Raw genomic sequence first — 7,178 nt, 5'->3', positions numbered from 1 at the left:
CATTTCTCCTCCTTTCTAACTGCATTAGCAAATACCTTCAGAATCACATTAAAAAAAAAAGTAGTGGTGACAGTGTATTCTCTGGTTTTGTTCTTGACATTAATGGTGATTATCCCAGTGTGTTTTTGTTAAACATGATGCTGGCTTTCAGATAACTATTAGTTTAAAATATAGCCATACGGTCCCTAGTTTATTGAGTTTTTTTTTTAATACTTCATTGGTATGATTATATGATTTCTCTTATTTGTGCTTTTCCAGAGGAATTATATTAACAGAGTTGCTAATGTTGAATCATTTTCCCATTCCTGGAATAAGCCAGTACTGTTATCTCCTCCATGTTTAGTAACTGTCTGGGGACAGCCAGGAGAAGGAAGTATGGTTTTAGTATGAACATGAAATGGATCTGAAGGGGTTGGCAGCTGGAGTCTGCCATCAATAAGCTCCTTACAGCAGGTTCTCTGTTGAGAAGATTTGAGCAGCACATTTCTGCAGATATCATATGAGTTAATAAAGGACTAGAAGTCAGAAAACTTGAGCTCAAAAACTATCACTACCAACCAGTTGTCCATATCATCTTGGACAAGTAATGCACTCTCTAAATGTCACCATTTTTCTTGCTTGAAAAAGGTGCACAAGCATTTAAAGTACTTGAAAGAGATTCTGATATATAGTGTGCACTGTATACTAGCTGTGCTTATTTTTGCTATTATTAAAAATCCCAAAACCTGGAAAGTAATAATAGCTACCATTTATTGAGCACTTACTGTATACCAGGCAGTCTGTGTGGGCAAAGGAGATAGAGGATCAGAAGGGCAGAGAGGAGGAAAAGGATGGAATTGTGGCACTTAATGATTCTTATCATCTTTAAAGGAAGAGAGATTCTCTAGCATTTAGAATTTTCTAGAAGAAAGAGACTTCTGAGGAAGAAACAATGTTAGACCAAATATTCCTCTGTTGATGTGCTAAGTTAACTAAGAAGGAAAGACAGCAAAAGTTTAAGGTGGCAGCAATGTTCAAAATAGTGGGTACTTGGCTAGAGCTTTCTGGCTCTCTTCTGGGCCCCCTGGGTAGCAACATGAGTGAATGAAGATGTGTGATATCAACAGATAAAAACCTGAGCAAGGATTTTGCACAGGTAAATGTAATTTCTTATCTTACACCTTCCACATACTAAATTTGAACAAAATCCTTAACTTTCTGGTCCTCAGTCTTCAAATGAATTGTTCCGAAGAATGAATGGGATAATTATAATGTATGTAAAGCACTTGACATGAAATAGTTGTGTAACAAATATAGTTATTATAGCAGAACAAATTTTACAATGACTTAAATTTTACTTATAAAACTACTATCAGAAATTATGTTAATTTTTAATAAGTATTGTTAGCCACCAAGAATATTTTTTATGAATTTTAATTTTAGAACTCTTGGGAAAAATTTCATATGCTACAATGTTTTTCAATACACTTACCCAGGCTCTAATTATAGTTTTAATCTTACACTAAAAAAAAATTCAAAAGAAAATTTTTGAAATAAATTTATTTGTTCTGGTCAAGCTAGCTAAAAAGATCCTTTTTAAATAAATACTCACCAAAAGCTATTCCCTTTCCAACTCTTAAGTCACATGTAATAGGTGAAATTATGAGAGCTTCAGTCACAAATATCCAGTCATTATATTAACATGGTCTCCATCGCTTCTCAGCCTTTTGGCTAAGATCAAGTGTAGTATATTAATATGGTCTTTTTTGTAAACTTGAACCAATATATATCCAACAGATATCAATTTGGAGAGGTGGAGGTTCTTGTTTCAGTGGATGAAATATGCATGTTTTGAAAAATTCTAAGTAATGTTAAATATTTTTTTGTTTTAATCTAAGGGGAAATTAAAAAGAGCAACGATCAAGTCAAAAGCTCATGAGAATGTACACCAAATCTTTAGAAGACAAAGACCATTTTTGATATAAGATGGTTTTTAGAGAGAAAACATTTATTGTACAGCTTTGTAATTGTTTCCATTCACATGGAACAACTCTAGCTGCTTTCAAAAATCAACAAATGATAAGCAGAAGGAAATGGGAAGAAATAACAGCAGTTTTGTTATGTTCAACTGATAAACACTGGGTTGTATATATATTATGTTAAGCATAATTAAGCACAGAATTAACATCGTTTGCAATGCAATAAAATAAGACAGCTGAGACAAATGCAAAAAGGTCTCCAATACATTGTTTTGATGATTTAAATAGATACTGCTAAGCTATATATTTACAATAAATATAGACAAAAGGTCAAACAATTAAATTTTTTTTCTGAATGTATGTGCATAGTTATGGCTAAAGGTCTAAAGCAATTTACATTCCATTATTCATCAAGCGTGAGAAATCTTAACCTTCCATGAACCATGGCTCTCACAGTGTATTTAATTACCTAGAATACATCCCAAAAGGATCCTAACCCTGCATTTTAGTAGTTAAAGCATCATGGGCAAGAGATAAATCTTTTCCTTGAAAAAACTGTGGGGACACAAATTTACAAAAGAAGTCGAGAACAAGTTATCGAATGTGTTCAATGTTTTACATACTGAATAAGCGCTTGATATATGTCATTTATTCAGTCAACAAACTCATACTCTTTAGTAAGCTAAGCTCATATTTTTTGATAAGCAAGTACTGCATTAAGTGATGAAGATATAAGGATTATAAGAACATCACAGTCTAATTAGAGTGACAGGCATATTTCAATTTCAATACAATAAGAAATGCAGTGATAGGACAGGGCCCTGGTTTAGAGTGGGAGTAAGTGAAAAAGAGAAGGAACCCAAAGACATGACATTTTACCTTATGTTGTGAAAAAGAGTCAAGAATAGCTTCTCAGAGGAGATGATGACCACATTGCAACCTCAAGAATTATTAAGGACTAATTTTCATAATAATCTCTAATAAGCTTCATTAATAGTTAACATAATTATTATCATTTTAGAGATGAAGAAACGAACGTACTCTGACTCTGAGCTAATAATGCACAATACCAAATCTACCTGACTCATGGCACACATTTTCTATTGACTTTGAAAGTTGAGAAAAATACTCCATATGTTTCTCCAAGTCACAAATTTTTTTCACCAATACATGCATCATCTAGTAATTCCATCACACTATTCTCTCCTTACACTACTCATTATATTTAGCTAAGAGAATATAATTGGTGACTCGTATTTCTGCAGTATACTTTTAGAAGTTCTCATGAAAACACAAGATATTACAGATAACACAGAAGAATAGATATGAAAACCAAAAGCTTTTGATAAGAAGAGAGGAAGTTCTTTTAAGACATTTATTAATAAGTATCTGGAAATATTTTATTAATTGACCAAATAATTTCAGATTTAGTTAGGGGGAGAAGACACAGTCTAAAGGTCCTCTGGAATGAGGAGTTTATCTACCATTCATGATGAAACAAACGCAATATGAATTTCTTAATATTTTGCCTACCTTAAAAGAATTAGGGGACAGTTTTATTTTCAACCTACTAAATTCTCCAGTTGAAAGAGACTATGTAAGAGCTTTAGGAATTTAAGAGCCATTCTAAGTAGGAAATTCTCACTTCCATGTCTCTCTTATATTACTCACACAGAACATCACTTCTGACACTCTGGTCTCCAGTGTGTGGAATTTTTTTTTCCACACCAAGCAATTCTGCAACAGCAGTTGGGTGTCCTACACTTTAACTTAATTCTGATAGTACCTGGCATCAGAGCCCACCAGTTAAGGGGTCTTTTCTACAAGACTGCCCCTCTCCTTGGCATTTCAGAATCCAAATGCAAGTTCAGGTTCTCACCTATGCTTCTGATTTATCAGCTGTATCACAGGTTCCCACAACCCTCACCTCAGGGATTGATTAATTTGCCAAAGCAGCTCACAGCACTCAGGAAAACAGTTTATTTACTGTTACAGGTTTATTATAAAAAGATTGGATAAAGGATGCAGATGAATATCCAGATGGAAGAGATGCATAGGGCAAGGTATGTGGAAAAGGGCATGGATGGAGCTTTCATTCTCTCTCCCAGTAAGCAACATTCCCAGCACCTCTTCATGCTCAGTAACCCAGAAGCTCTCAAAACCTTATTTTAGGGATTCTTACGGAGATTTTATCACATAGACATGATTGAGCATTAACTACATTTCTGCCCCTTCCCCTCTCTGGAGAATAGGGAGGAGGGCGGAACTAAAAATTCCAAGTTTATAATCAGGCATGGTCTTTCTCATAACCAGCCCCAATCCAAGAGCCCACCAAGTGTCACCTCATTAGAATAAAAAGAAGATTAAACACACACACACACACACACACACACACACACACACACAGATCTAAAATACAGTCAGTTGAATCCATGAATATGAAACCCACAGACAAAAAAGATTGCAGTTAAGTTTTGGGGGAGTCAAAAGTTATACACAGATTTCCAACTGCGCAAGAGCGGCAGCACCCCTAACTTCCACATTATTCAAAGGTCAACTGTATTAATTTTTTTTTTTATCTCAGACACCCTGATCACCTATTGCCAGTAGTTTATAATACTTCAAATTTATCTATCCATGAAAGCACATGAAAATATGTTGTCAACATCGTATCATCACTGAGCCATAAAATAGGAGATCTGAAGAAATCTACAGATGTGTTTATTTAACACATTTATTGATGATGTACTATATGCTTGGGAAAGGCTGACTCACTAAGGAATTGATGTTGAACCAGTCACAGTGCCTGACCCCAGGAGCTTGCCATCAATGGTGGGAGACAATTAGAATGTAAATGCATAAGCTCCAGTTCACTCATTTTACACATGTGGAAAAGAGGATAAGAAAATAAGTAGTTTGCCAAACTCTCATTATGCATTATTGATAGGGGTGGAAATTGGTATAAATAATCTTTTAAAAGGCAATTTGGGAATGATTCTTAAATTTAAAAATGTTCTTATTCTTTGGTACAGCTATCCTAAGTGGGAATTTATCCTTCACATGCACTTGCAAAAGTTTCAAAGATATCTGAAAATATTCTTGCAGTGTTGTTTATATTACAGAAACATTGGGAACAATTTAAATGTCTATCAATAAATAATTGATTGAATGAACTGTCCAATACTATGCAGCAATTTAAAAGATGTGGATCTGACATAATGTAAACATGGAAAAAGATTCAAAAGCTATTGATATATAAACAAAAGTTGTAAAAGAGCATGGATAATGTGAGTCTATTTTTGTTTAAAAAGAAAAAAAAAAGCACCACAATATGTACATATTTAAAAAAATAAATATTAAGGAAATGTACATTGAAATATAAACAGTGGTTAATATGAGGGTTACAGATAATCTTTATCTTTTATGTTAATATTTCTGTAATGTTGAATTGGACTTTTTTTTTAAATAAAGAGTATGTTCAACTAAGTTGTGATTTATAAATACTGTGTCTTTCAAAAAACGATTTGATATTTTTAATTTCTTATACTTATGAAAGTGCTTTGAAAATTATAAAGCCTTAAATTATAAAATTATCTATTTGTATTAATGATGAATAATATTCCACATTATTTTGAGGTACTCTGAAAGAGAATATGCTTATGCAGGAAAAAAATTTAAACCATTAACAATAACATTAAGAATTAGGATAATAACATAGTTTCATAGTCTCTTGTAAGCATTCCTGAACTTTCATCCTGGTCTCTCGAGTCCTGGTCTAATTCTCTCTCAATGCACTTATCTCTTGCCTTTTGGGTAATCTGTTAAAAGCTTTGGCTTAAAGGCAAAAACTCCTCTAAGCAACACTAATTCTCATTACAGAAAATGCAAATATTGGTGCTATTTCTATGAATGGAAAAGGAAGCTGCTAATATTGCTAAGAAGCACTTGTAATGACATACTGTGAAAACTGTAAACTTTTTATCATTACAAAGTAAAGCTGAAATGATCAGTGACTTGGCCTGTCAATATGGAGTCCTCACAATTTTCTAGAATGCATAGTTACCAGTGCATTTGGGAGGCATTTTTCTACAAAGTAATACTAATCTTATACAAATAAAATATTTATATTTATCTGGAAAAAGATGTAATGTGAGAATCCCCCCTTACCCAAACAGAAAATCCTATTAAACTGAAATCATAAACTCAATATGTAAGAATAAGACATGTGATTGGACATTTGAAATTCCCATGCATCTGGGCAAACTGCAGTAGACTATGAGCTCATTTGAAGGAGAAAAGTTTTCTTGAATAGCAAAATCAAAGGAAAAACTGCTAACAGGGTCTTTAATATATGCAGAGTACTCTCCTTGAAAAAATCAGAGAACTCAATTCAAGAAAAAATAAAAAGAAAAAAATCACAGAATTTGCATATCATATATTGAAGAATGTAAAATTTAAGGAAATGTAAAATTTACTAATCTTCATATTTGGCCATTTCACTTCCAATAAATGAAGATGTCACTTTATTCATCTCAAGCTTTGAATTGTGCAATGGATGACTGAGTATGTAAGAAGATATTGATGTAGAAATTTCTGCTGAGACTTAAGACAGGAGACATCAGATAAAAAAGACAGTTGTGAAATAGTCCAGCCTATAGAATTCGAAATAAAATCTACATAGACACTCCTAAATTTCTCGCTTACATGAAAGGCACAAACTGGTATTCTCGTTTTAAGCCTGGATATAGGGTTCTAAGGAACAACTTGGAAAGCCTATTCTATGTCCCTAAGTTTGAGGAACCCAGGGGACCTAGTGCTGGACTCTCATCTGGGAAATCTCAGTAGGAAGAGGCACACGATCTAGAGGCTGGTGAAAAAGCCAAAGGAGAGAATATGATATTAGATCATCTAAAATTTTAGAATATGATAGGATAAAATATGAAGGGGTGTTTCCTGTGGGCCTGATGTAGGTCGTATGCAAAAGAGCCAGTGTGAGGTTAGCTTAGAATCTGTCTAAGAAGGTCCTTGAAAGGAACTATAGACCTCAGCAAAGAGAATCTGGAGGCATCACCAGATTCCATGTGGCTGGAGGAAGGACTAACGAAGTGAAGATGCATTTGCTCATATTAAGGACTACAGATAAGATGGGGACTTGTGATGGGGACTGAAAACCAATACAACAGACCATCTGCTATTAGTCAAGAATATAGTGCCTGAAAT

At 33.8% G+C, this 7,178-nt stretch overlaps 1 pseudogene; it reads left to right on the top strand.

Annotated features, from left to right (window-relative positions):
* Nucleotides 1-1,690: 1,690 nt before the first annotated feature.
* Nucleotides 1,691-1,763, top strand: LOC118602288 (annotated as a pseudogene).
* The last annotated feature ends 5,415 nt before the right edge of the window (nucleotides 1,764-7,178 follow it).

The sequence above is a fragment of the Rousettus aegyptiacus genome, unplaced genomic scaffold, assembly GCF_014176215.1.
Source record: "Rousettus aegyptiacus isolate mRouAeg1 unplaced genomic scaffold, mRouAeg1.p scaffold_m13_p_4, whole genome shotgun sequence".
Classification (NCBI taxonomy): Eukaryota; Metazoa; Chordata; class Mammalia; order Chiroptera; family Pteropodidae; genus Rousettus; species Rousettus aegyptiacus.
This window is presented reverse-complemented; position numbering and strand designations above follow the sequence as displayed.